Source organism: Microcebus murinus, chromosome 6 (genome assembly GCF_040939455.1).
Source record: "Microcebus murinus isolate Inina chromosome 6, M.murinus_Inina_mat1.0, whole genome shotgun sequence".
Taxonomy (NCBI): Eukaryota; Metazoa; Chordata; class Mammalia; order Primates; family Cheirogaleidae; genus Microcebus; species Microcebus murinus.
In genome coordinates, this window is record NC_134109.1 from 65,252,567 (window position 1) to 65,279,048 (window position 26,482).

The window sequence follows — 26,482 nt, forward strand, 5'->3', positions numbered from 1 at the left end:
GCCCCACCTTAAAATTCCTCTTTGACCCAATTCTTGAAAACCTAAATCTAACAAAGTTAAAGGATTATTTTCCATTCTTCAACGTCTCAATCCCAGATTTTCAAAGAAAAACTTATCTGCAGAATACTTAATCAAAATCAGATGGGAACATTAAAGCCTGCATAGTTATGAATCAGATTTGTTTCACTACAACCAGGTTGCATACAATTCTATCAATTGGTTCTGTATACACTCTAGAACTGACTAAGACAAAGTCTGGCATAGAAAAGCTATAAGAAATAGGTTCCTAAGTACAGAAGTTGCAAAGTTTAAAAGCATATAAAAAAACTTATTTGTGAGCCAGTTATCTTCTACTGGGAGAACTTGCCTCTACTAAAAACAAAAACCCCAAAAACCAAAACCAAAAAAACCCCAAAACCAAAACCAAAAAAACAAAACAAAACAAAACAAAAAACACCTAATTTGAGGCTATTCCTTATTTGTAACTAATTATTAAGCCTTAAGTATTCTTGGCCATTACTAAGCTAATAAACTAAGAATCATTCAAACCAAGCTAAAGTAGAACAGGCTTCTAACTGTACCGTACCAAGGCTTCTAGTCATAGTTCTATTTGTAACTTAACTAAATTTTATACAGGTCATGGGCCTTGTTAGTGATTCCCTTTTAACACTATAGGAAATTAATGAATTCGTCGGCATATTTAATGAATTCTATGACTAGCCTGGCTACTGGCCAGTTTCCTGTTCTCAACAAGGAAATAAGTCTTCCTACCCTACAATCTTCACTAAATCTAAAAGTCTTCCTCCATGGCTTCCCAAAGTTTGCTTGTTGCTGAAACAGATGTATGTGGTTCTGGTGGTTCTTGTTGGTTAGAATTATTTCATTTACAAGATTATCCCATTAGATATACCAAACAAGCTGCTAATCCCACAACACCTGCAAAAGCCAGCAACACATTTATGATGCCACGGTCTTCATCTTCTACATGGAAGTACTCCACAAACCCATCCCAGCCTCTTTGTTTGACTAGCCAGCCTCGTCTTGTTCTTACAATAACGTCTGTGATACTTTTTGCTAATGGGTCAATGCATCTTTCTTGATTTATGCTCTTCAGGTGTTTGGCCACACAGGCACCGAAAGAAATTAGAGTCGTGATCCTGCCCCAGTTTATTACGCTGTCATTCAAAACACAGGCCATCACTTGAGACAAATATTTGACATCGTCTTTATATTTGACGTTCAGTTTCCGAAGCATGCCTTGGAAGGCCATCTCGTGGTTGCGCTGCACACTGTCCCCGACACGTCGCAAGGTCTCTAGAGCCTTCCTGCTGGCGGCCGGAAACATGACCATTGGCTTTGGATCCCTGGTGCCGCTTGCCTGCTCCCGAAAGTACCAGGAGATAATCTCCAGCGACTGCCAGTGCAAGAGGTCTTCCTCCGCCTCTGCAGGGCGTGACGAAGACGGTAGCGACCCCTCCATGCTGGGGCTATTTCTGGCCTCCCCAGCCAACTCCCGCAAGGGCAGGGCGGCCGGCCGCTTCCCGAGCCTCTCATGCCGGTCCAGCTCTTCTTCTCTGGGCAACACGACTGCATCGGCAGCACGAGCTTCCATCTCCCCGGGAGGCAACGTGGCGACTGGGCACGAGGAGCAGCAGCCTCCTTATTCTCACTTTCACTGCATATGTGTTAGTAGTAGTTATCCATTGCATCATAACAGATTGCCTCCAAAACATAGTCATGTTGTATATTTTCAAGATTATTTAGTTATATGTAGTTTAGGAGTTCATGTGAGAGGAATCATGTCGTATCTACTAATGGGTGATATATTATCCCCAAACTTGGCAACTTACAACAAACAACTTTCAATGTATCACTCAGATTTTGAGGATTAAAAATCAGGGAGCAACTCAGTTAATTCAGCTAGGTAGTTCTGGCCAGGGCTCTCTCTTTAAATTATGTTCAATATATCTGCCAACAGTATAGGCTGAAGGATCAACTTCCATGAAAGAGGAAGACACAGTAAGGCCAGACTGACTCTTATGAACTTGTCTCAAAGACACATACCATCATTTCTGCTTTATACTAGTCTTGAGAAGCAAGTCCCCAAATCCTGCCCATGAGATACTTTGAGGCAGAGACCATGGGAACTCTTCCTAGAGGCTACCTTCAAAATATGCATGGAAGCTTTGTTTTCCTAAATCTTGTGAGAAGAATTTGGAAACATTTCTCCCCTTTTGTCCCTAAATATTTCAGCATGTATTTCTGAACTAGGATCTTCTCTTACATAGCAACAATACAATTATCAGAATTGGGAGATTTGATATTGATAAAATAACATTATCCACAGCTCTAGCTAGTATTCAGATTGCATCAATTGTCTGAATAATTTGCATTATAACTTTTTTGTTAAATCCAAGATGCAATCCAAGATCCCCAAATTCATTTTAGTCACCATTGCTCTTTAGTCTCTTTTAACCTAGAGTGTCTCTTTTTTTCTCTCATTTACTTGCTTATTCATGCATTTCTTTATATTACAGATTCACATTTCTTACACTGTTATAATTCATTAGTAAATTTATTTATTTTGATGATCAAATTGTCACAAAATTAGCCAGTGAAAGTCCCTTCATGATGATTTTTTATGTTCTCTTGATATTATTCTGGAAGCATGTTATGAACTGAATGTCTGTGTTGCTCCTCCAGTTGTATATGTTGATACTTTAATTCTCAGCTAGATGGCATTTGGAGATAGGGACATTTGAGAGGTAATTTAGCTTAGATAAAGTCGCAAAGTGGGGCCCATGATGGGATTAGTGTTCTTATTAGAAGAGGAATAGAGACTAGAGCTTTCTCTCACTCCACCATATAAGAACACAGATAGGAAAAAGAGAACAAAGAGGGCCCTTACCAGGAACCATATTGTTCGGCACTTTGATCTTGGACTGCTTCACCTCCAGAACTAAAAGAAATAAATCTATGTTGTTCAAGCCACTCAGTACATGGTATTTTGTTGTAGAAGCCTAAGCAGATTAAGTCAAAGTACTTTCTTACTCTCTAGTGAAAATGTTATTTCATGCTCATCTTGTTCTTACTCCCAGCTCTGAAATCAGTTATTTCTCCAATAAATAGTGAAATCTGGTATTTTGTAAGCAAGTGCTAGATAAGTTTAACGGTACTTGGGTGTTATTGTTTCTATACCCTTTCAGTAGCTGTAGCTAGATATACACACACATAGTTTCCATATATTGAAAACTATGATTTCATACTGATACATCACCTCTAATTCTAAACACCACAGGGTACAATCCAGTCTTCTGCTTTTCCATATTTGTAACACCGTGTTCCAACTGTGAGAAATATGGCTACCATAATGCTCAATAAATTTATTTACTCAAGCCAATAAAAAATAGTTTCAAATTTTTTAAAGATACTACTATAAAAGGATATCTACTCAATAGAGTTTAATATTTGTTTCCAAGTTGCTTTTTATTAAATTTACATTTACATCTGAGTGAAATGCACCATCATAAGTTTACAAATTAATAAATTTTACAAATGTGTACAATAGCATAAACCATACCTTTTTCAAGATAAAAAGATTTTACTGTGCTCAAAAGTTTCTTTCTGCCCCTTTCCTTGCAGAAATAACCACTGATAAGTTCTAGAACTTCATATAAATGGAATCATACAGTATGTACTCTTTTGTGCCTAGCTTTTTCTTCTTTCTAACATGGTTTTGAAATTCACTATGTGTGTTTCTTCCTTTTTATTATTGAGTAGTATTATGTTAAACAAATATACTAAAATATGTTTATTGCTGATTGAAATCTGGGTGGTTTTCAATTTTTTTCTATTGTGAATAAAGTTGCTATGAACATATTTTAATTAGTCTCTTGTAGACATATATCATATTTTACCTTGAAAAAATAAGGATAGAATTATTAAGAATAGAATTGCATGTTCACAGAGTAGATACATATTTAATTTTATGAGAAATTGCAAAAACTTTTTCCAAGATCATTGTAGTATTTTACCTTCCACCATCGATATATGAGAACATTACGCATCCTCACTAACATTTGTTGTTGTCAGTCTTGATTTAGCCATTCTTGAGAGCATCCCATTTTATGTGTTTGTGGTCTTAATTTGCATTTCTCTGATGGCTATTGGTATTTGACATCTTTTTATGTAATTATTTGCCTTTCATACATCTTTATTTGTGAATTTTTTGTACAAGTATTTTTAATTTCATTTACTGGGTTATTTGCTTATTATTGACTTGTGGGCATTCTTCATATATTCTGAACTTAATTCCTCTTGAGATACATGTGTTGTAAATTCTCTTTTTCTGTGGCTTGGCGGTGAGGTTGATATTTCTGTAGAAATAATGATGATTGTAATAATTACACTAAGATAATTTATTATTTGGTGAGGACTTATTATGTACCAGCTGTTTGAATAAGTTGAATTACACTTATGCCATGTATTCTTAACATCAGAAAAATTCTGAGAATTTACTTGAGAATATTATTTTCATGATGAATTCAATCATTTTTGTCATTATTCTTGATTAATAAATATATTAAAACAGTGATTAAACAAATCTGATTTTATATTGTTTCACTAATCATTTCTACTTTTTCCAAAGCAAATTTTTTATTAATTTTTTTGTGTTGTTTTTTTGAAAAAAATAGAATTCTTTTTAGATAACTTTTTTTTGAGGGAGAAACAGCAAGTACACGGAATTTTCATAGTCAAAGTTTTTATCTTCCTGTCATTCTTATCTATATTCTAAAATACTTTACTATGTAGATGTTTACTGTCTCCATGAAGTTTTATTTGCATAATTCCATTGAGTTTGTTTCCTCCACAATTATGCTTTAAATATCTATGATTACCTCTTCTCAATATTTTTTATATAACTTCTCTTTTTATAAACAGCAAATCATATTGAAAATGTGAACTTTAGGAAAGTTTTTTTCCACTTATTTCAGTAAGTTCTTTTCAAAGAGGGATATTATGTTAAGATCTCACATATTAGGTCCTCTTTTAGACTCCTGAATCAGACTGCTCCCTCTTTTAGAAAAGGGTCTATGATTGCTTATAATTTGAAAGTGATGTGGATTTGTTTGGAGAATCTTAATTTTGCTCAAGCAAAAAAAAAAAAAAAAAAAAAAAAAGAAGAGGAAAAAATCTCTATATAGGCAGGGAAAATACTTCAAGGTATTTTGTCTTTTAAGATTACTATAGAAGTTCAAATCAAATAATGCAAAATTCCCTCTCTAATTGCTCTTAAAGGAAGCATCTATGGGAAGGTTGAACATTAACTCAGAATGTTGTTCATGGTTTGTGAAGGTTGTAAGTGCTTGTGTATAGTAGGGTTCAGAATCTATCCAAACCGGTGTGTTTGGAACAACTATTAATATTATGGATCCAGAAGCAAGAGATCCAAACACATCCAATATTTGCATCCCACTCCCTGCCCTACGTTAATATGTAACTTCCCAAACTCTGTTCTGAAGGACATGAGCTTCTGTTGTTATCGTAGTAAACAGCAAGAAAACAACTTTTTCAGAGCTAGAAAAAATGCTCTGGGCAGATGTCCCTCTGAGATGGAAAAGCCCTCTCCCTCTAAGGCATGGAGATTTGAAATATAAGCTAGATTTCAAAAACCTGAATTTTAGCACCCATACTGAGTGGCATTTTTATCTAAGGTACAGTATGAACAACTATTAATGGTATCCTTGAATTTTACCCTTAGTCCCCAAATTCATTTTCAGTCAGGTTCCTTATTCTCCTCAGCTAATGGTTCCATCGCTCACTCTGGCTTCATTTATATCCAATTTCTCAAAATGTCAATATTTGGATGATATTCTCTGGCTTCTTTCTGGAATATATAATTTGTTCTATTGAATTGATTTAATCATTCAAGTGTATTTTAAACATATGAACCCAAACTTTTATTTTGAACAGAAAATACTTTAACAATGTACATGAAACATTTTCTAAATTTTTTTCACAATAATTATGTTTCAGACATGCATGTTTGACACAGAAAGTTTGCTTTCTGTGAGCTCTTTCTGTGAGCTGCCATATTTTCTCATGAAACTAGTGATTTTTCACTGTTAACCACTCCTTTCATAAAGTTGCTTGTGCTTAACTAAGTTTGGCTTACATTTAAATAGGACATTTTTATAGTTTGAATACTTCAAATTTATGAGAATAAATGAAAAAAAAAACATTTACAGTAATTTTGCTTTAATACTACTGAGATCTAGAAGCCTAATAGAAGGAGGAGGAAATTGGAACCACAGAAGCCTCTTAGTCTCTGTTTTCTGGGCTTCGTGTGAGTGCTCCCTAAAAGAGCTAGGCTCAGCAGGATTTGGTCTCTGCTCAGGATGGCTCTCAGTGGAGGAATAATACCTCAGATTCATAAACCTCTGGGAAGATCTAAATCTTATCAATTTCCAGAGACTAGGAGATTTATGTATCTCTGGAGGGCCTGCAGCTTTAATGTGACCTTCTGAGTTAGGAGGTGTCAGCCAATTGCTACCAGATTCTCTCCCCTTGACTTTGTAGCTATCCTGCTTTTCCACAGAAGGGCCTTTGCATAATAATCTGTTGTTTTATGTTTTTTTAATAAATCTAGTTGTACCAATTGTGGCAAAAATTCCTTAGTGGTGCTGATCTGTGGATGATCTGTTGCAGAGCTAAAACTAGATGTGTATTTAGTTTCATAGGCAATAAAATATAATGACTACACAACACCAATTCTAAAATTTGACTGCCTAGGTTTGAATTTGGGTTCTGCTATGCGGACTTGGACAAGTTAACCTCCAGTTAAGCCTCTGTTTCTACATTTATGAAATAGGGATAATAAGTGTAAGGATTAAAAGAGGCTATATACATATACAAATGTGTACAATACATATATAAATATATATATCAATCAAATCAATATCTAACTATATCTATATTTATATCTATCTAGTAGTGTCTAGCACATGGTAAATGTTGTAGGTTTACTAATTTTATCATTTCCACTGGAATTTGAGTTAATAGAACATGCAGACTTCATGTGCTTCACAAGCTCCAACATGTGATGAGAGCTTGGAATAAGTACAAAGCACACACAATACCACTGAGGAATATTATATTCAAACTGCAGAAGCCAAAGACAAAGAGAAAAGCTTGAAGGTGGCTAGGGAAAAAGAAAATATCTTCCCTATAGAGGAACAAGGGTAAAAATTATATCAGACTTCTCTTCAGAAATCATGCAAGAAAGAATAGAATGAAATGAGATATTTAAAGTGTTGAAAGTAAACAAAAAAACAACAAACGTTCCCTAAAATTCTATATCCTATGAAATTATTCTACTAAACTGAAGGAGAAAGATTTTCTTCATAAAAATAAAAATTTGTAAAAATAATCATTAGCAAACTTGCCCAGCTAGTAATGTCTTAAAAGGTACTTCATGGAAAAGAAAAATTATAAGATTAGAAATTTGGATCTACATCAACAAAGGAAGAGTGATAGAAGAGAAGGAATATGAAAGTAAAATTTAATCTTTTTACTTTTCGCATTTTAAACTTATCTATGACTTTTTTAAAGCAATAAGAGCAATATATTGGATGATTATATCATGTGAATAAATGAAATGAATGCTGGCAATGAAAAATGGATAGGAGAGAGAAATTGGAAATACTTTGTCTAAAGGTATTTGTGCTATACCTGAAGTCATATAATGTATTTGAAGGCAGACATAAATTATTTTAAAATGTATATTGTACACTCAAGAAAAAAACAAAATAATTTAAAAAAACAATAAATGACATGCTAAGAGAGTAGACATGATTGAATCAGATCAAACTGTTAATTAAAACTAGAGAAAAAAATTGAAAAAAGAAAAAAACTGCAAAAATTTTTTAAATGATAGATATTAACCTGATTCTATTAATAAGCACTGTAAACGTGAATAAACTAAATATAGCAAATAAAAGACAAAGTCTCAGGACAGATAAGTGGGTTCTCTAAAAAAAAAAAAATCTTGGTATAAAAACTCAGGTTAAAAGCAAAGTAAACATAAAGGGATTGAAAATCATATACCGTTTTAACACTATTGACAAGAAAAGAATATACTTTTATTGTTACCTTGTCCAGAAGTTTACATGTATACTTCCTCCTTGTAATGTCAGAGAAAAGCTACTGATGTATCCAGTATTATCTTTGAGGTGACTATCCCTCCTTTTCTTTTTTAGTAACATCATGGAGGATTACTCACAGTTGATTGTCTGATTTGCTTCTGAGAAATTCTCACATTATTCTTACTTTTTTCCCCCTGAAAGCTTAAAATGTCTGCCTTTGTGAAGTCTGATTTAAACACTTTTCACATGTAAACTAGCTAGAAGTTTTAATAACCGTGATTTCAATGAGAGTCAACAGTGTGACATGGCTGTCAAAAGATAGTTAATGCATTATTAGGTTTTATTAATAGAAATGCAGTGTTCAGAACAAAAAAGGATCTAGTTCTACTGTTTTGTGCATTAATCATACATCATCTGGAGTATCATTTTCAGTTCTTGGCATCACAGTTGAGAGGGACATTGACAAGTGCATAAAAATGTTCCCAGATGAGTGATCAAGATGTTGAGGGTCTGGAAGCCATTTCAAATGAGGACATTTTCAAGAAATTAAAACTAAAATATTTTAAGGAATAGGTATTAAATAACTAAATAAAATTTGATGGACTGGCATGCTGGAAAATCTATTATACTCAGGTGGATGTAATAAGGCAGGTTTTATTTCAGAATATGGTGAATCTTCTTCATAATTATAACTGCTCAATATAGAAATGGGCTATGAGGTAACCATGAGCAACCTGTCATTGGAAGCATGCAAATGGAGAATGAATGACAATATGCCTAAGATATGGCTGTACTGGACTCCAGCATTGTAGAAGTTGAACTTAATGACCTTCCAAGGTCTCCCAAGAGCTCACTCCATAGTTCAATTTAAAAAGCCTTTAAACTCTGCTATTTATCAACCAATGAAATGAATTCTTGTTAGCCTTGGACTTTTTTTCTCTTTTTTCTTTAGCGCCCTAAGAATATCTATAGAATTAAGTAATTTAAGAAGAATATTGGGAGAGAGGTGGAGGGGGTGGGTAAATTCACAACTAAGGAGTGTGGAGCACACTGTCTGGGGGATGGGTATGCTTTTAGCTCTGGCTTGGGCGGTGCAAAGGCAATACACGTAACCAAAATATTCGTATCCCCATTAATACTCTGAAATTTGTAAAAAAAAATACATCTCCCCTCCTTCTCACTAAGCCAAAACTTTTAAAATCCAAAAGTGAAAATTCACATTAAACATATGTGAGAGGGATGGAGACTGTGTGTGTGTGTGTGTGTGTGTGTGTGTGTGTGTGTATTTTGGGTGTTCATTGGGAAAAATCAACATAGTTGAGATTATGTTACAGTTGTAATTTTATATTATCCTATTCCATTTAACAATAAAAATCAAGATAGTGTAGCACTGAGGCTGATCACACTTTTTAAAAACCATTAGGCCTAGGTCTGTGGTCTGGCTCATCCATTAGTTGAATTCTTTCAACTAATTGCTAGGTTTATAGGTGTGAGCCACCATTCCCTGCCCATTCGATTCCATATTTTTAGTTACTTTCCATTGTGCTTCTTGGCAGCCCTATGCATTCATATGCCAAGGGTCAGTCAAGAACTTGAGGGGAGTTTTTAAATGCCAGTTTTTGGCCTCGGTTCCTCCTTCTGGCAGTCCCAAATTATTTTCTCTGATGCCTCAAATCAAAAACAATGGAGTTTTCTGCTTGAGCTTTTCTTCCTGACTCCATGTGGACTGAGGAGCACCCTTTAAATTTAGTAAATATAGCTCTAACTCAGGGTGTTTCCTTTTCTCGAAGGTCAAATCAACTCTAGTTTCTGCCAATATATAGTCCGTCTCCAGTGACGTCAAGTCATTGTGTTTTAAAATATTTTGTCTGGAGTTTACAATTGTTATCAGAGGGAAATTAAGTCTGATATAATTGTGTTCTGCTATTACTAGAATCTGGAATTATTTTTTTTAATTTTGAAGATACATGGTTATCTTCTGAATTCTATGTTTGCTAATGAGCAATACACTTCAGTCTAATTATCATTTTTATAGGTAAGTTCTGATTGCTTTTCATAATAGTTCTAATGTCCATGGGCTTTCTTCAATTTTCCTATAATGTGTCTAGCTTTGAGTGTGGTGTGATATTCTTGACTCACTATATTGTTTTTTCAAGACTCATTTCTTTCTTAATTCTGTAACGTAGGTAATTATTGTTTGAATATAATTATTCCCAGTTATTTCTGTTACATACTTTTGGGATTGAATGAAAATGTAGTAGCCTAATAACAGGTCTCCAAGCTTGTACTTGCCCTCACTCAATGGTCCATTCTCAACACACCAACTAGAATGATCCTTTAACATAAATCTTGTTCCAGATCTCATTCCTTTGCTTTTCAAGACCCACAAATGCTTTCACAAATTATTACATTTTTTTATGATTCTTGCAATTTCTTACATGGTATGGTACCTGACCCCATACTTTACTCCTATTCTCATACTCTAGTCTTACCTTTTTGTTCCTTGTTGAACATTTCATGTATGTGTCCAACATAAGGCATTTGCTTTAATTCACCCATTTCTATACATTTGGCTAAATTCCTTAGTCTTTCCAAGATTTTATTTTCAAATTTCCTGTTCTCAATATGATCTTTACTGAACACCCTGTTTATAATGAGTGACCTGCCCCCATTCTCACACCTGGCTAGGAGGTAAACGTTGCAAGGACAGGAATCTTTTTTTTTTCTTTCCACAGATGTATCCCAAGTGTTTTGAAAAGTGGCTGGCACATAGTAGACAATAAATATATATTTTTTGAATGGATGAATATCTCATAACCCTATCTTCTATCTCCTTACTACACTTTCATAGTTTCCACATTTATTTTGCATTCTCAACGATTTCCAGAATTATCTACTGATGGACTAATTATCTCTTTCCCTGAATCTGGTCTGCTGTTTAGGTAGTTAAGATTTCTAAAATATTAGTAGTTATTTTCATTGCAAGATTTACTTTTTTATTTCTCCATGACTTACCTTTTTTCCTTGACTTTTGGTTTCTATTTCTTGTTATTTCTTCTTGTTCATGTAAACTATACTTAATTTAATTAATCTTTCAAACTGTCTTATTTTATTTAGTTCTTGTTGTGAGAGTTAATCTTTTTTTTTTCCTGAAGTATTTCTTCTTATAAGTGGAATGCATTTTTATGCGGTTTGTAGTTTTTGACTGTGAGCTCATCTTCAGATGGGTTGTTTCCTATGGAAGTACTGTGGTTTCTGTTTTCTAGAGGTACTTTTATCACTCTGTATGATTGTGCTTATTTGCAACAGCCAGGATTCTATGTTTTTCCTTCATTTTTAAACTAATTTTAAGTTAATTTATCTGCTTGTAATAACTACAACACACTTCCTAGCTTTAAGCAAGCATGAGTGTTCAATTGTGCCTTGCATAAGCCTAATCCTCGTGTACCTTTAAAATACCAGCTCTGGCCGGATGCGGTGGCTCACACCTATAATCCTAGCACTCTGGGAGGCCCAGGCAGGAGGATTGCTGGAAGTCAGGAGTTCAAAACCAGCCTGAGCAAGAGTGAGACCCTGTCTCTACTATAAATAGAAAGAAATTAATTGGCCAACTAATATAAATAGAAAAAATTAGCCAGGCATGATGTCACATGCCTGTAGTCCCAGCTACTTGGGAGGCTGAGGCAGCAGGATTGCTTGAGCCCAGGAGATTGAGGTTGCTGTGAGCTAGGTTGATGCCACGGCACTCACTCTAGCCTGAGCAACAAAGTAAGACTCTGTCTCAAAATAAATAAATAAATAAAATAAAATAAAATATCAGCTGTTTGTTTCTTAGGGTATGCCAAGTTATACCACCACCTTAACCTTACAGGTTGAGTCTCTACAATTCTCTCACTTTCAATTTTCCCAATTCTATTCTTCCCTGGGGCTTGGCCATTTCTGTTCCTTAGTTTCACAATTGGCTTAGTATTTTTAAAAATGCATTTTATTTTATTAAATATCTATATGTGTTTGAAGCTTGAGGAGAAAATTTCCTCATCAAATGTATGTAAAACATTACCTTCACAGCAATTTACCTGTCTGTTCAGCTACACTTAGTTATAGCCTACACTATGTACCCTTGGCACAATATGCTGCAATTGCACTAAACTTCTTCTCATTATTAAAACACTGTGAATATTCTTGCTTTTATAACTTTACCTAAACATTTTATTCCGCCTGTGATTGATCTCTTTAATTACCTTTCCCAAATTCTTTCTGGAAAACACATGAGTATCATTAAAACATGTGTATCATGCCCAAATAGAAAGTCTTTTCTGTAGAGTTGTTCCAGAATCTCTCAAGTATAATTGCCCTATCCCTGGCATTTATGGGTCTGCCCTCAAAATCAGACTGTTCACCCCTTAAAAACAGAAGAAAAATGTTATTCTTTATTCTATATCTGCTCACTGCAGTGAATAAATAATGGATAAAGGAATAAACACTTAATTTTTAAATGTAAATTAGTTTTTGGAAGCAGTATTAGGAATAGCTCCTCTTTCTTCCTGTTTTAACTGCTATGGAATATAATATGCTTCTGAGAAAAAAAGAGTTCTTTGTTGTATTCTAGCTGTTGCCATGTTTGCCATTCTCTTTTGTAGAAATTATAAGCATTAATTAATTCTAAAATATGGACTAACTCAAACATTAAAGGATAACATTTCTATGCCTCTGCATAGGTAGAGAAAGAGATAGTTACTGAATAGTCTATGTCTATGCTTTTCATTTAACATGCAAGTATTAATACATGTAAATAAAATCATTATTCTAATTTTATCATCTGCTTCTTACAATCCTATGTTAGCAAAATTAAATAGATACTTTAGAAACTCCTAAAAGACTTCAATTTGGATGCAATTTAAATTTATAGATTTAGAATAGATTGCCACTGAATATAGAGACATGGCATATAGATTACCACTTTCAACTGCATATGACAGGAAAATCAAACTCTTTATTTTGTATATTATACAAAGATGTGGGTGACTTTCTCCACAAAGATGCGACCTTCTCCAGTGATAAATTTGTTTCATGGGAAATTTTAGCATAAACTAATCTCTTGCTTTAGATGAATAATGAAATATTTTACCAAAGTACAAAAATCATGCTTTAAGAATTGTTCTTAGGCTACCCATGTAAATAATGTACCTTTCGTTTTACACAGTAAACCCAGAATGCATTTGAAGAGAACACTTTTGATTGGTTTAGACACATATGAATGCATAATGTCATAAACTTAATAAAGATTGACATGTAGGCTAATGATGATGAAATAGGGTTATATCTATTGTGCAACCAGGCATTTATGTAGAGTGACATCAACTTAAATATTGATATGTGGACATTTTAATTTGTCAGTTTATGCAAAATGGCGAACTTCAATTTCTTACCAATTAAAAATCATCTTAGTCAAATCACTATACATAAATTTATAAGTATTTTATCATAAGGAGTCAAATTAACATATTTATGTATACATACACATATAGTAAAATAACTTAATCAACTATATATAAAGTCAAATGCATAAAATAAAAATATATGTAAAAATATGACTAAAGTTTGGGAAGGGGAGAAAGAAATGTGGCCTCCTCCTACCTAGTTCCAAATAAATTCCTGAGTATATTGCCACTGTAGGAAAGTGAGATGTTAGACTATGAGTCTCCCTTCTAGCTATATTGTGGAACTTTCTCTTAAGAGCACAGGATGACAGTCTACAAAGCCTAGAAATAGGTGTCTCTGGGGACAAGGACAAGACAAGGAAATTGAAAATGCTGGGAAGAGCCTGGACTGCAGAGATCTTTGGAGATATGAGCAAAAATTGACACAGGCTCTATCGAAGTCCACTGTTTTTCCTGGTTCACAAGAGGCCAAGAAGAATTTAATTGATGAACAGTAAGTCATCCATAGATTCTTGCAGACTGTGACTTTAAGTGAAATGACATAATGAAATCAATTCTACCATTGACTAATTGATGTAAACAAAAGTTAAATTCCTACAATATATTTCTGGTCACAGAAACATCATCAAACTTTTAAATAAAGATCCAAATGACTCTAATATTAAACATTAAAATAAATTTGAGCTATACATACACTTAAGAGAGATTAATAAAAACAAATAATTATTTACCCAATTTCTGCTGAGTTAGTGAGTGACAGTAGCCATAGTAGTGGTAGGTTAAATCAAGGATGAATATTTACAAAATGAAAATTGTGAGAAGCACCTTCTCCCACCACACAGTTCAAAACATGATAAATATGGCAGCACCATTGAGTGATTTTGTATTGCATAGTTTGTTGTCATGCATTTGTCTGATTATCATATATTTATTAATTTGTATTTTACCCACACCCACTCAGACTGGGACCATTTAAACATGCCCGTTCACCTAATTTGCACATGTTTTGGACCCAGGATGAAAGCAGAGCAGAGTACCAGAGAAAACCCACACAGACATAGGGCGAATGTGCAAACTGCACACAGACAATGGCGTTGGCCAGGAACTAATATTTTTTTCTCATCAACTTTATAATGAAATATCACTGAACCAAACAATGTTATTTGAAGACCTGCTGTTTTAAGTTCTTCCTGTAAATCAGAGTTAATGGAAGTCAAAGAGCTGTAAAAAAATATGTTGTATCTCTATAACAATTTAAAAATTTGCACATTATTTATGAGGGAAATAAAAAAGAAGATAAATAAAAGAATAAGGAACTTCAAAAAATTGGGGAGAGGTATGGAACAGTTAAGATTTTACCAAACCATTATTTTTGTAAAAAGTTAAAACAATATTAATAAATATTTTATCCATATAACAAGATGGTAGGAATAAAAATAATATCACTACACAACTGATGAATGGTTTGGATATTCATATTAAAAAACAAAACTGGTATATTGAGTTAAAAACAAAATGTGGTTCTGTACTGTCACGAAGAAAACACGTAAAAAATGTCGAAAATGAAAGGATACACATGAACCCTTAGCTCCCATAATCTCATCCTATGTGTTATATTTGATAAATACCAGTAGAAGAAATTGTTGAGTAAGTCATGATACATAGACATCATGGAAATTGGGTCCATGCAAAAGAATGATGCAGTACTATTTCATTGACTATTTACTTTTTTCCCCTAAGTATTTTTAGTAAGTGAAACAATATCCAGAATAGTATTTATATTTGATCCCATTTTATTTATTTAAAAAGTTGAATAAAATCCTATATCTATTTACACATTCTTGTGGACAGCAGATAAAATACACAAACCAAAGATGTTAATGTACATTATCTGGGGATGAAATTAGTAAACCATTGAAAATAGAAAAAAAATTAATAAAGAAATAAAAATGTTCTAAAAAATTGAGGAATAACTACCTTAACTATTTAAGGTAAATATGATCACAATGAATAAAAAGGTAATTTTTGGAGAGAAAAAATTTACAGAAAAGTGGAATTTTATAATAGAAAAATATAAGAATAAAAAATAAAGTGGGTGAACTTTATAGCAAAATGGAAATAATACCTGACTTTCGATTGAAGTATTTAATTCATCAATATTTAATGTATTTAATAATTATTACTATGGATAGATTTAGTCTTAATTATTTTAATATTTGATTTCTGTTTTGCTTCTTTGTCATTGCTATTGCCATTGTTCTTCTCAATTTTCTTGATATTTTCAAATAACCAACTTCTGGTTTTGCTAATTTTCTCCATTGTTTGGTTTATATTGCATTTGTTTCTGTCCTTGTATTTATTATTTTCTTCCTTCTATGAACTTTGGGTTCACTTTTTTTGTCTTCTTAAAGTGAAATTTTGGATTCTTCCAAATATTCTTGTTCTTTTCTAATATAAGTTATTTAATGCAAATGATCATTGAGCAGTTATGAGAATTGCTTCACAGTACTTGTCTGGGTCATTTCAACTGTGAATCTCATTGACTGTATTTTTTGTTGAAAATTAATTATATCATTCTGTTCTTTATATGTCAAGTACTTTTGAATTGTATTATTAGTATTTTGAATGTTTATTTGTGGAAATTTTGGTTTCCTATCCCTTCAAAGAGTGTAGATGTTTTAGTTTTAGTAGGAAATTAACTTTCTTGGATCCACTTTGCAACTTCTGCCTTTCATTGTAGGCAACAGTTCAAATCTCAGCTCTGTCATTTTTGTCTTAGGTTAAGTTAATTTGAATCTGAAGGATTTCAGCCTACATGATTCTCAGATCAACTAGAGAGTTCGGAATAGTTTATACACAGTATTTGGGACTCTTCTTCTCTTGATCTTTATTTTACAGATCATCCTATTCCCCTTCTAGCTATTCCAGTTGCCCTAGCCTCTACCCTCTGATTTTTCAGATCCGAAATATGTAAGATGTATTACCTGAGTTTTGGTACACTGCATCATGCTGCAACAATTGTCTGCCCTTGAGATTAAGCTATAAACTTTGGAAGCTCAGTATAGATCAGTCCCTTTCTTAAAATTAGGATTCTCCTTCAAAGTTGGCCTGCTTTTTCTCATTTTCCTACAACTTCATGTGATTTTATTTTGTATTTTTTCTGTAGTTTATCAGTTGTTACTTTTTGGAGAGCTACTCTGTTAAGTAATTTACTAGAAACTAAACTCTAAGAGAAGTTCTTTAAAACTATCTTTTACAGAGAACATAGCATTTTCCACATGAATTTGATAGGAGATAATAATTTTAAAAGACCTAACATCATCTAACACTTAAATTTATTGACTTTTAATATCTATTATAGGATAATCTGTATATTGAATTTTTCAAGTGGCAATAAGAAATATTAAAGCTATATTATGTAGAAAGATGATGAGAAAGTTTGCTAATTTATTTACTATTGGAAACAATGTAATTATGGTCTCTGTAATATACAGCTACCTGTATTTCTTTGGAACAATGTTAGAATTCTTATCTAGACCACAGTAGCTTAATAGTAAGTTTTAAGATTAAGTATGCTAACATATTGCAATTTACATATTTCATCCACTTGAATTAATACAAGCTGAATTGAATATATGCAATAAAATATCTACTGTTAATATTTAAAGTGGTATAAGAAAGGGAGGTTTAAATATATTAGTACTTTCTTTTATATTTAGACTCCTGTGATGCTATTTGATGATATATTTAAAGATATGAAGAAGATAGTTTATATAATTTATAGTTGGTATATGGAAATGCATGTGTCAGTATAATATCAAGAACAGTTTTATTTTAGTGAACATTTATTTCTGGCCAATATCAAATTTTACAACTGTAACGAAAACTGATTTTAAACTTCACCAAGCTAATAATTTTCAATTGTATGGCAAATTATTCCTTATTTTATAATAACTTTTTCATAATTTAAGAAAATGAAAAACATAAAAAAAGAAGAAATTATGTTATATTTAAACATAAAGGATTAAGTTATGTTAGTAAACTCAAGCTATTTTAATGAAAACATTTTCAATAAGTATTGCATCTATTTTTCAATTTAATTCTGCTCTAGTAAAGCACAAAATAGCATCAAGGAAGAATCAGATGGTTTAAAACTATTAAGAGGGAAAATAATTGGTCCATTAGTTATTTGAAATTGCAGTCTTTTTAAAATTTTATTTCTTACAAATTAAAAATTATTTATAATATTGTGAGTATAGGATGACTTATATTCCCATTAGGTAAAATCATAATGACAATGGTAAAGTTGGGAGAAACACTGTTGCTTTCAATAAGAAGTATCCAAAGCAAAGGCAGATGCATAGGACAGATGGGTGGACTAACTAAAGTAAGTGCATTATTGGCTGCTCAGATATTGGTTGGATGTCAGCCAAAAACACTGAAACATGCTATAAGTGCTAAGGCTCAAACTCCCTAAGGGCTAAACACTCCATATATAAAATGATAGTATTTTAAAGAGAGAATTTGAGTGAATTTTAAATGTTTTAAAGAGAGAATTTGAGTGAATTTCACAATTTATAACACTTTTTCTAAAATTATGGTTTTAGTTAAGTTCCAAATGTGGCTGCTGCATTTAAGTTGTCTTTTTCTTTTTAAGTTGCGTAAAAAAAATCCTCTACTGCTTCTTGCTGTTTCCTTACTTTTACGTGACTAATTTTTCAGCTCAGTACGAGTATGAATTGCAAACCTCAAAATTGGCCTATTTGTTGTGTTTTTTGGTACATGAAAAAAATAGCAATGAAAATAAATTGGGAAATTTGGTCACAAGGTAGCACAGCACAGCGGAATAGAGAATATAAATTTCTGCTCAAACTGATATAGTAAGAAAGGCTTAATAGGAAGATAGGCTTCACCTCAGCCATGAGCATTCTTGTTAATTGGAAATGGAATTTCAGTTGCCAGGAATAAGGTCAGGTTATGTGATCCAAACATAATGGTGGGTCACACTTAAAAAAAAAAAATCTGCTTTCTAACATGACAAGAATGATTTGCAGTTAATAATAGAGGGGGAAAGGCCAGGCTTTTCAGTTACCCTTGACTTCACCTAGGATGAAAAAAGAAATCACTTCTGCCGCTGTGTGCTACTTTCTTTCTTCCTGGTCATTATTGGTTAGTTATATGTCAGTGATGAAATCTATCATTACTGACTTTATTGACATTAAAGTTGATTTACTTGTGTGCCTGATGAATAAAAACAGCATTATGCTGTATTTCTATTGCTGAGGATTTGAGAAAGCAAGTGTAGCTCCAACTTAATTATCTTTTGCTGGCTCACTTACTCTCTAATCTCAGCTTGAAAAAAAGTATTATTCTTCTATCAAATCAAGTGATAATGGAGAATGAATAACCCTAAAATGTTTGTTTGGTTGTTGTTGCTGTTTGATGTTATAGATCAAGGAATTTAAACTCATTTAGAATTTTCAAATATTACCACCAGAAGGCCATACTTATTTTAAATAGAATCCTGAATTTTAACTCCTTGCCATTTTATCCTCAACAACCAGAATTTTGCAATAGATAATCAATTTCTTTTATATTAACAATTAATTGGTGAAATTTTAATTATTTAGAATATGAGATGAGCTGAATTTTTTATTAATAATAAATAAGAAATGTTTAACTAAATCATGTATAATATTTATTTAAATGTTAAAATTTTATGAGTAATACCAATGTTATTTTGCATAATATTCATATTAATTACATCTAACAAAAATTCCTTTGATGTAATTTTATTATACATTTATTTTATATTGTAATTTAATTTAAAATTTAATTACATTTAGGAGACTACCAGACATTTTCCTATACATTCAAATATGAATCCTTATTAATTTGTAGAAAAAAAGGACAATGAGGGAGAGAGAGCTAAAGAGAGACAGAGAATGAAAGAAGTAAAGCAATAAATTCATAATGACCTGTTCAGGAATTTTATTTCTTCCTGATTGAGCCTAGGGAGGCTGTGTATTTCTAAGAATTTGTCCATTTCCTGCACATTTTCCCATTTATATGCATAGAGATTTTTATAGTATTCAGAGATGATATTTTATATTTCTGTCGTATCAGTTGTAATTTTTCCTTTTTCATTTCTGATTGAGTATATTAGAGTTCTTTCTTTCCTTCTGGTTATTCTAGTGACAGATGTGTCCATTTTGTTTATCTTTTCAGAGAACCAGTATTTTTTTATCATTAATCATTAATTTTTCATATAGTTCTTTTGTTATTGACTTCATTTAGTTCTGGTCCAATCTTGCTTATTTCTTTCCTTCTGCTGGGTTTGTGATTGGTTTGCTATTATTTTTCCAGTTCTTTGAGTCAGTTCATTAGACTGTTGATTTGTGATCTTTGTATCTTTTGGATGTAGGCATTTAAGGCTATGAATGTTTCTCCCAGGACTGCTTTAGCTGTGTCCCACAGACTTTGATAACTTGTGTCCCATTTATCATTTAATTCAAAGAATCTTTTGATTTCCATCTTAATTTTCTCCTTAACACAATAAGCAGTAGGTTATTTAGTTTCCATAACTTTGTGAAGAGATGAGTGTTTCTGTTCAAGTTAATTTCTAATTTTATTCCACTGTGGTCTGAGAAGATGCATGGTATAATTTCTATTTTTTAAAAATTTTTTGAGACATATTTTATGGCCTAGGATGTGGTCAATCTCACAGAATGTCCCATGAGCTGATAAGAAGAATATATATTCAGTGGTCTTTGGTAGAAAGTTCTGCTTGTCTGGTGACTCCAGCAGAGTGGGACACACCCTGAGGTGAAGGGACATTGAATCAGCTTGGACACCCTATGAGAGAGAGAGAGAGATTTGGGACCAGTATCTTTCTCCCTGGCATGGTCAGAATTTGATCTCTAAGACCCAGAGGATGGACTCACAGCCTAGATCCTGTAACACCCAGGTCTTGATCACATTGCCCACGGACACACAGCAGATATTTGTGAATTAGTCTTGCAAGGTGTGCCTGTATGACTGCAGGGGCAGGTTGAGGTGAGAATACAGAGTGGATCCTAGCTGTGATATATTCACAGGCAGCCCTCCTCCCACAGTAGGACTGCACTTCCAGCTCAGGCTGAGATCCTAGGCAGGGAACCTCCCAGCCCACATCACAGTCATGAGGGAACTTGGCTGGCTTGAAGTCCTGACTGCTGGCAGAGGCCTAGAAAAAACTGTGGAATAGGGGAGCATGGAAAGAAGTGAGGCAAGGCCTGTTTCAAACTACCAGACTGTCAGTCTCAGACAGCTCTGGCTCCACACCCTGTACAGCTTTGCCCAGACTCAGGGAACAGATCTTTGATCCCCTTGCTAAAAGCATTTGTGGAGTTTGAGAGCAGTCACACCCAACCCAGTCCTGTCCAGCCTCACTCCCCCACCTGCCCCTCCTGAGGTGGAGAATAAAGACACCTGGAAGTTCCAGGGCCCTACCCACCACCTGGAGCATCAGAGTGTTTCTCCTGAGGAACTAGATCTGGTCACAAGACCCCAAAACAACATTGTAGCTTGTTCCTTCTGGCAAGTGTCACCTACTAACAGGAAGTCAATTTGCATGCCCTTTACCACATGTATTGACTCATCACACAAGGTGTCATTGATTCTCACTTACAAGTACCACCTATTGGCTCAGGGATTAAACTGTGTGTGTCATGGTCTAAACAAAAGGAAATCCAAAGGTAAGAAGGAGCAACTGCTCAAGATGAGAAGGAATCAACCAACAAAAGAATTCAGAAGTATGAGGAATGAAATAGAAATGACACCCCAAAAGAGACCACTAGATCTCTAGCAATACATCCAACCAAAATCAGAATGTTAAAATGACACAGGAAAATTTTGAACATGGATTGTAAGAAAGCTCAGTGAAATGTGAAATAAAATGGAAACCTAACACAAAGAAACACAAAAAGAATGCAGGAAATGAATGAAAAATGTATTAAAGAAATTGAAATGTTAATGAAAAATCAAGCAGAACTTCTGGAAATGAGAAATTCATTCAGGGAATTACAAAACACAGTGGAAAGCCTCAAGAATAGGGTAGCTCAAACAAATGAAAAAGAATGACAGAGCTTGAAGACAACACCTTTCAATACAATAATTCAGTTGCTGAGATAGAGCAGAGAAATAAGAGAAAAGAGCAAAGCTTACAACAAATATGGGACTATGTGAAGAGGCTAACATAAGAATCATAGATATCCCTGAGGGTGAACAAGAAAATGCACAAGGGTTGGATAATCTATTTGAGGCAACGATTGAGGAAAATTTTCCTGCCTTGCTAGAAATCTAGATATCCAGGTATAAGAAGCTCAAAGGACTCCTGTGAGATTCGTTGCAAACAGGAAGACACCACAACACATAGTCATCAGACTGGCCATAATAAAAACAAAAGAGGCCTTCCTACAAGCTGTAAGGTGAAAGCAGCAGGTAACCTACAAAGGAAAACCCAGCAGACTAACTGCAGTCTTCTCAACTGAGACCTTATAGTCTAGAAGGGACTGTGGCCACATTCTCAGTCTTCTCAAACACAATAATGCCCAGTGTAGAATTCTGTATCCTGCAAAACTAAGTTTCATATATGAGAGGGAAAGAAATTCTTTCTCAGACAAGCAAACACTAAGGGAATTTGTCAAAACAAGACCTGCCCTGCAGGAAGTAATCAGAACTGCATTATACACGGATCAGCACAATAGACATTCATCAGTGTAAAACCATCCAAAAGCTAAAGGTCAAAGGCCATATACCACAATGGCTCAAGACATGAAACAAAACAGCAAAGTTCAATCCAACAGGATGAACAGAAATTTAGCCAACCTATCAATTCTTTCAATAAATGTGAATTGCCTGAACTGCCCACTAAAGAGACACAGGCTGGCTGAATGATAGAGTGAGCAATTAAACAAAAAGACATAACAATTCTAAATATTTATGCAACCAACACAGGTAAGCCCAGATTCATAAAGCAAATCCTTCTTGATCTCAACAAGATGTTAAACAACAACACTGTAATAGCCAGGGACTTCAACACCCAACTGACAGAATAGGACAGATCTTCCAAAAAGAAAGTAAACAAAGAAACAATGAACTTAAAAAGAACTGTAGAACAGTTCTTTCTTGTATACTCTTCAGCTTGAGACAGAGGAGTGGGTCCTGTTATATTTTCCCTTCTTTTGTCTGGAATATATTCTTTTTCCATTTGGATACAATTTCTCAACCTTTGGGATTGTGTTTTCCTTTCCAGTTTTTCTTATGCCATAAACATAACAGTAAATTAGACAGAAATTACCCACAAGCCCACTGAGTTTGACTCACTGGCAACTTGCCTAGAATAGAGTTTAGATGGTGGGTCCTGGCATAGTGTATCTATTTTGTAGGGTTACTTTGTTGTATCTGTATGTTTTATGCTGAGACTTTGATTCAGGGGGCTTGCTATCTAGACTCTGGGATGCACAATACACAATAGCCAGAGAGCCTTTGCTTAAGGGGTTAATACTGCTTAGACTCCATGAGCTGTCTGAACCTTTATGGTTCTAATTTAGGAGTGAGATACCTTAATCAGCTTTATCGATGGGATTTAGGGTGAGGCCCAGAGTTTCTTTTCATAATCGTGCCTGAAAGGAGAGAAGGTGCAGAACAAGATTCCGGTAATGGTTTGTCTGGGTGTCAGTAAGAGTGTGAAACTATCCAATCTGAGTCATCTTTGGATGACAGTGGTGACACTCAGTAGGTATTCCCTTTTGATCAGGACAGTCACTTGAAGGAATGGTCAGGAAATGAAGACAGTGGAAGGGAGACCTGGTACCCAGGGCCGGCCAGGCCTTGACTCCCTCCACGGGCTCTGCTTTGCTTTGCTTGCCTGCTTTTTCCAGAATCGATTTTGCAAGTTCAGGACTCCTCTGTAACCCATTTAAAAATGAGTTTTCGAATCTTGCCTCATGATGAAATTAACCTCTTTGGATAAAGTCAATGCTTTTCATAACTTGGTTTTGTTTGGCATGGTTCCAAGAGAGTGCTAGGGATTGAAACTAAATACTAGGGATTGAAACTATGTGTATATGTTGAAATTTGTAGGGGTTCAGGAACCCATGGCAGAAATACTAAACTATTTATTTACAGGTATGATGGTATTTTTTTTTCAAAGTAGGCAATTCTTTGTATATTTTAAAACAAATAATCACTTCACCTTTGGTGCCTTCCATGTGTCGCATAAAAAAAAAAAAAAAAAAAAAAAAGAACTGTAGAACAAATGGGCTTAACAAACATTTACAGAGCATCATTTCAACTTTTGATAAAATAAATTCACGAACCCTGAGAATTAGTCATTCACAATATTCCATTTGTCATAACATGGAATTTGTGCTATGAGGTCAGACAGAACTGGATTGAAATCTTGGCTCTGATTTAGTAGAGATGTTTCCCATGGCAAGTTATTCACCTTCTCTATAACTCTATTTCTTACAAGTAAATGGAGAAATAATGTTATATATTTTAAAATCTGTTTTGAAGGTTAAATAAAATATTATATGCAAAATGCAGAGCACAATATCACATAATATTTGTTTAATAATGGCTATCATCATCATCACCATTATGGTATGCCATCTAGCTGATCTATAACAAAGAATATGAGTCATATTTATCAGAATTATGAGGTTTTCCATCTGAGCAGACAAGGAGAAATAAATACCTTTTAATAGGTAATATTGGATTCATGCAACACTTTTTCTATTTAAAGTAATTCTTATTCAATTCCAAAGAAATGGTATTAAAATTTTTTTTCTTGCTAGTTTAGAATTAAAAAATTACCAAGTGATCTATATTTGAGTAAAAAAAAAAAAAGGTGTCTGTGGTATTATACCAGGCTTTCTTTGGTGATGAAAATAAATTATTTGGCAAGTGTATTATGTCATGGCAGCCAGAACATTGAAAAATATAATCTTCTGAAGACAATGGTTCATAGGAAATGATTTTTACAATTCTGATATTTAGTAATGCTTTCATTTATAAATAGTGTAAATGTTCTTCAGCATTTAAGATGCATGAACTTTTAAGAAGCCACATACATTTTTTAGAAACCACACATTTAAATAAGGAGTATGGATTTTTTTTTTTTATTTGTAAAGGTTGGATCTATTTTCTTTGGGCATGATCTTCATGCTTTTGTGCAAAAAGTCAGTCTTAATTACTTGACAAGTGCTGGTCCATGATGAAAATCCTGTTTACTATTGAGCCAAACCAAGAAAGTATGATAGTGTTGTAGATCTTCCCTTTGAATTTAAAGTAAGTTCTAAGACTGTTACAAGTCTCACTATATCTATACTACTGTAGTATACTACTATACTACTACTATCTATAGTCACTATATCTATACTATCTATACTATAGTAGTACTGTATACTACTACTATATCTATACTACTGTAGAATGTAGGTGGGTTGATAAACTCTAAACTCAACTGAACCAATATTAGTTCATGAGTGTCCATTTCTAGTCACTTCACCAGGAGGAAGCCATTCAAACCTTTTAGGATCCTTACAGGTAGTGATGTTGATGGATACAGCTGGATACAAAATAGTATCCAGCTCTATAAGATTTAGATTAAAGTAAGTTGGAAAAACAACTGGAGTGTTTTTCCTACAAAGGAAAGCTAATCAGAAAGTATCAGACTTCTTATCTGGAAATTGAGAAGCTGGAAAATAGTGGGGCAATTACAAACTATGGAGAGAAAACATCTATACAGTAGAGATCACTTACAAATGATATCCACAGATATAAAAAAGTCAAAAGAGTACCCCAGCTACTTTGGCTAGGAAAATTATTGATAAAGAATTCTAACCAAACTACACATGGATTATACTAGAGACTTTGAGGTACAAACAAAGACGATGAGAGAAAACACTGGTGAACACTGTAGTTATATCTAAATCTACAAGACTATATTGTTAAATCAAGATTCCTAAAGAAAAGAAACATATTTCAAGAGAAATTCTAATTACAGTAAATAATTAATTATATAAACTGTCTTGAGATTCTAGAGAGCAGTAACATGCTTTAAAATTCTCATTTACAAAGTACTGGGCGGAAAGTAGGAATGAAAACATATTCTTAAGGCTTATCTTATTTGGCAAAAGGCAAAAAGAGCAAACTGATTAGAACATCTTGGTGGGAAAAATAACTGGTAACTTCTTTCTATACAGCAATGGAGAAATGTACACTTTATTATGGAAAGATCACCATTATTATTAGTAAGTACAAACTATAATCGTTCTCTTGACTAACAAGGGCTTTCTTGATGGAATCACAAAAAATTAAAGGCTATAAAGGAAAAAAACTAAAAATATAGACTTAATAGATTTAATATATGAAATAAAGAAATTCTCTTAAACTAAATGAGAGTAGGCTACAATCTCCAATTAAAAGATGGAACCTATTGGATTGAGTTTAAAAACAACTCAGCTCTAAGTAACAGACTTAAACCAAAGTGATAAAAGAAAGGTTGAAAATAAACATGTAGACAAAATTACCCATAAAATGCAAACAAACCAAAAAAAGTAGCAGCAGTAGTTTTAGTGTTAGGCATGATGGAATTGAAGAGTAAATGTTATAAAAAGAATATATAAATATTTACTTTAACAGTATACATAAAATAGTCATTTATTCAACACATATTTATCGAGCATTACTTTGTGCTAGGCAATGTTCTAGGCACGAGATACATCTATGAAAAAGATCACAGAAACAAACAAAATATCTGTCCTCTTGGGGTTTACATTACAATGAGCATCATCAGAAAGTGGATTAATGATTAAATATGGATTTATTTGGTCTGACAACAAAAATAAT

At 33.5% G+C, this 26,482-nt stretch overlaps 1 pseudogene; it reads right to left on the minus strand.

Annotated features, from left to right (window-relative positions):
• Positions 1-892: 892 nt before the first annotated feature.
• Positions 893-1,618, minus strand: LOC105875986 (induced myeloid leukemia cell differentiation protein Mcl-1 pseudogene; annotated as a pseudogene).
• Between the last annotated feature and the right edge of the window lie 24,864 nt (positions 1,619-26,482).